Consider the following 5,000-nt stretch of genomic DNA (forward strand, 5'->3'; position numbering starts at 1 on the left):
ACGAAGAAGAGGATTAAGAGGGTGATGAGAAGAGAAGAGAACAGAGGAAATATACAAGGAGATAAAACTGAATAATAAAATACACACCAACACTTCCCCCTTCATAAACAATACCAAAGCAGTCACTCCTTGAAGAAAACGGAACCAGAGACAATAAGAACAAAAAGACATTACGTAAATATTGCTGAGTGAGGAGAAAACCATTAATAATACCAGAGAGAGAGAGAGAGAGATAATAATATAAACTTGCATGAATTATCGTCGTTTCCCTGCCAAACTAACGGCTCATAAAGAACATATTTACCTCCAATTAAGATGAACACAATGAAAGAGAGAGACAGGAGAACAAAAGAACAGAACAGAGAACGGGAGAAGCAGGTGTGCATGCAGGTGAGAGCGAGAGAGGAGAGAGAAAGAGCAGGTGATATAGAAGAGAGGGAGAGACAGGGAGAGAGATGGCTAGAGTCTAATCCATACCAGCTTTTCATCATTTTCACGTCACTGGCGCCTTAAATATGAACGCACTACCTAGTAATTACGAATCATGCACGCGGAAACTACCTGTGCTGCGGACGTGGCGAAGAAGGAGGAAGAGGAGGAGAAGGAGCCAGAATAAAAATATACATGTAATACACTTGACTAACGTTTTAATACACACGCCTGAACAGCGCCACGAGACACAGGCTTCCTCGGCGCTCAAATTGATAAGAGTACCCAGTAAAGAGAGGCTTCCAAGGCTAATTCGGGAGTACAAAAGGGTTAATGGATAGTGAAAATGTGCAAGACTTCATTATCTTTCCTCCCACGGCCAAAATACATATAAAAATCCATGTAATTATGGAGATATTCAACATTTCGAACTATTTACTGCATTTCTCAGAGTTAGCCATATTCTTCTGGGAGAGAATATACTGGGAAAGGGGCTAGAAATCTGGAGAAGCTGTGTGATAATGTACTGGGTAAGATAATACTGGGAGATGAGTCTAGGTAGATAGGGAGTGTGTGCGAGGTTGTATGAGAATTCTACTACAAATGTACTGGGAGATGGACATAAGGAGGTGAAGGAGGGTGCGTATAATGTCCTATTGGATAAGAGTATGCTGGGAGATTGTCTGTGTAGATGAGATGGTGTACTATGAACCGGGAATGTACTGGGAGTGAATGTAGTGGGAGATAGAAAATAGGTGAGCAGGCTGCGTTTCAAGACATTTTTCCCAGTTTTATGGCTAATTCTTTTCGATCTTTAAGGGAACTGGCATTCATCTGAGCCTTTTTCTTCTTTTTTTTTTTTCAATCTTTTGTTGCCCTCGGCCGGCTTGCCCTCTTGCATAAAATAAAGCTGCGTAACAGTTAATGATGATTTCTAAATATGGAATACACAGCAACACAAAAAAATAAGCAACACACAGAAGTAAGAAGTAAAAAAACATGGTACCATATCATATTTCTATAAAAAGTAGCAAAAAGCGTAAATGGAAAAAAAAAAAACCACGTGGATATGAATATAAAAAAAACAGCATACATAATTACACTCACAGTGGATAAGTAAATATATATACAAATTTTTGTCCCTTTTCCCCAGGATTTTTTTTTTTTTTTGAAACTGGGAATAAAGTGATGCAATTTTACTCTACGTTTAATAAGTACACATATAAAACAACAGTGAACTATGTAAATAAATCGTGTTATTCATGCATTATATTGGAAGTACGGCGTTTTATACCTTTATGTAACTTTCCTCATTCAATTAACCATATTTAGGGTTTCAAAGTATTCATCTCAGTGTCTCGAGTAAAGCAAAGCAGTAACCAGGCATGCCAATCCTCCCATACCGTCAGAAAAGGGCTGCCAACCTACCTTCACTAATCATTGTACTGCTCGCCATACAAACACAAACACGTTAACCAGGCACAAGCATCACACAGATTCCCACTACTCTACTGCAACATTCACTCCTTTCATATTCATTCAACATTTCCACACACACACACACACACACACACACACACACACACACACACACACACACCAGCTCATGTCACTACTTCTAACCAGATGGTGAAGTAAAGAGTGACTCAAATATATAGTCTGGGAGAGGATGACTTCTTGGTGATGGTGGTGGTGGTAGTGACGAGAACGCCCCTTGCCACTACCACCATCACCACTACCACCACCACCACCACTACCGCCTGCTGCCCGCTCCGCCTCGCCATTCCATGCACGGCTCGCCTCTTATAAATCATTAAATAATTATGATTGTATCCTCGCCCGGTAATACTTGAATGGCTGTGCGAGACGAGTAATTTGTGTAATCTCGCCCAATTTCTCGTAATTTATTCCCTCCGTGTTTATCATTACCAAGGAATCATCAAAGGAGTATGCAGATTACCGGTAACATGCGTCCTGCCTCTGTGTCGGCGATGTGACGGGAAATAATCAATTGATCGCTGATTATTGTGATTCCTTGACCCATAAACATTGGCATATTTCTCCCTCCTTAGAAGTGGGGGCCCAGAAGGAACCCCAGGACGAATAAGGAGCGAGAGGGACACTTTAGGACACGAAGGGACACCGCGGCATCCTGCAAGACTACCTGAGGGTAATGAAGGAGCGTTTATTCTCCTATTGAGGAAGTGTAGAGAGGCAAGAGATGAAAATTACTGGTGAAAGAGAATCAGTGGTGAAAATATTACGGTCTTTATTCCTTTGGCAGAAAAGTGCAATATAAATAATAAATGCTGAAATAACAGTAAAATAACAATAATAATGCAATAATAAACCACACAATGTTGGTTTTAAGACTAAACTTTCGCTGCGTTGTGAATTATGGCCAATATTTACGTGCAAACTTTAGTCATCACGTACTGTACCCCTTAACTCACGTGCACAGTAACACTTACCCCGTACACACCACGACCCTAATGCAACTCCTACACACTCCCTGTACCTTCCATACACCCCCATACACCCACGCACACCCTGTACCCTCCACACTCCCCCTCTACCATCCTTATAAAAAAAAAAAAAAAAAAAAAATCAGCTCCCAGCATTCTGTAACCCCGCACATATCACCTTCCTAGCACCTACGTACATACACCCACCCACACTGCCACGTGCTTCCTGTAACTCCGACATACCTTCTGTACACCCACATACACTCCTAACACCTATACATACCCACCAGTCTCACAAAACAAGCATAGTCTATCTCTCACATTCACCACTTCTACCACAAACCCAATGTAACATATATTTCACCTTTGAGAAGCGATGATATACAGCTACGAATGAGTGCCTTGCCTACTGTGTCACTGGCAGCTCATGTGTCCTCTTCACCAAAAAGACTCACCTTTGTGTTTTCATCAGCTGATTTCAAATACGCAAACAAAGCAGGCTGATCGACACTAACGTCATGATGTGGAAGGAAGAACTAAAAGGGAGCCAATTTGCTTCTCTCTACCTGTTGCATATTCCCAGTGTTTCTTTTATGTAGTGTTCAGTGTAAGGCTGATACTGAATTATCGTGCGCCTACAACCATATACGACCCTCACAGTAAAATGGAGACGGCAGAGAGAGGAGAGGATCAACAGGAGTCCACTAGAAGCTTTGCCATTAATATTTCTGCCGCGTGTATTAACTAATGGTCCCCCTGAAAGGCCTGACACATTCACACTAATATTAACCACACCTGATTTTTTCTCTCCCTCTCTCTCTCTCTCTCTCTCTCTCTCTCTCTCTCTCTCTCTCTCTCTCTCACGTGGGATTTAAACTAATGTCTTTTTATTCCGTCTTTACTCTTCTTTCTTCACTATTTTTTTTACCTGTTCCTCCTCCTCCTCACGTTTTCTATCTTTTCAACATTTTTTTTCACTTTCTCTTCCTCTTCCTACTTCACCACAATTTACCTTAACACCTTGTCTAATTTACCTGTGTGTTTATTTTTTCCCAGCAGGTGAAAAGTCAATTGATTTAAAGATATGAGTGATAAATAGATATACATTTGCTGGTATAATGGCGCAGGTGTTACGACTAGTGTTTATTAGACAAGTAAAGGAGCAATACATGAACGAATACACCTGGTGCGAATTAATTTGTGTTAGGAAAAGAGGTTGGTGTTAATTTTTTTCTCTTTTTCATTAGGTTAAGTGGTCGGGATATTGACACTGATGTAATTATCTTCTATCTCTTCCTGGATTTTCAAACACGTGTATTTGTAAAGAAGCAATTTGATGGTGAGTGTGTATGTAGTTTAATTCCTTATATCCTGTAAATAGATAACGCTGAGATCAACATGCACATATACCCACTACATGTTCATCCATAACTTACGATATTGAGAGCTAAGTGAATAGGGAATAATAATCACTTGGCTCTTCGTTGTGTGTTGGTGACAGGGACGTAGAATGGTGATAGAAACAAGGCAGTAACAATAATGACATGTGTGCACAGTTGAACAGGAATGCAATGATGACAAAATCAACTCCGTAAAGTAATGTCAGTGATTAATAACAAGTGTCATTTTACGCGATGATGATAAAGACATAGATAAAATAACACAGTGTTACAAGGAAGTAGTGTTAAATCAGCAGAAATAGCGAAAAGAGATAAAGTGATAGGAACTAATAATCAGATGTCTTACTACGTGGCGGTGAAGAAATAATACAAATAATGATAAAAACAGATATCTGAGTGGTATGTTAATAATAGACAATAACAAATAACCTGTACGTAACGCGTTAATCCAATAGGAAATCACAATGAGGTGTCGCGTTACGTGGTGGTGACGGGGACGTGACAACTGGACACCTGATTCGCGAGTTAGCGTCTAGCGTCACGGCGTCAATCTGGTGCGCGGCCACGTGTGATGCGCCACTGGTCACCGCCACGCCCCCTCGTCGCCTGAGTGGTCACAGCTTGCCTGGGTCAACATGCACGTGTGTTTGGTCTGTATCTCCACACACGCCGCGCCCCATCAGGTGTCTTACTGGCTTGTCCGCTG

The 5,000-nt window shown here is 41.1% G+C and overlaps 1 long non-coding RNA gene across 1 annotated transcript in view; it reads right to left on the reverse strand.

Annotated features, from left to right (window-relative positions):
- Positions 1-3,043: 3,043 nt before the first annotated feature.
- The window catches only part of LOC123510551, an 11,235-nt gene continuing 9,278 nt past the window's right edge, over positions 3,044-5,000 (reverse strand). Inside the window, exon 4 of the long non-coding RNA XR_006676541.1 lies at positions 3,044-5,000. This exon is cut by the window's right edge and continues 27 nt beyond it. This is a non-coding gene — a long non-coding RNA (uncharacterized LOC123510551).

Source organism: Portunus trituberculatus, chromosome 29 (genome assembly GCF_017591435.1).
Source record: "Portunus trituberculatus isolate SZX2019 chromosome 29, ASM1759143v1, whole genome shotgun sequence".
NCBI lineage: Eukaryota > Metazoa > Arthropoda > Malacostraca > Decapoda > Portunidae > Portunus > Portunus trituberculatus.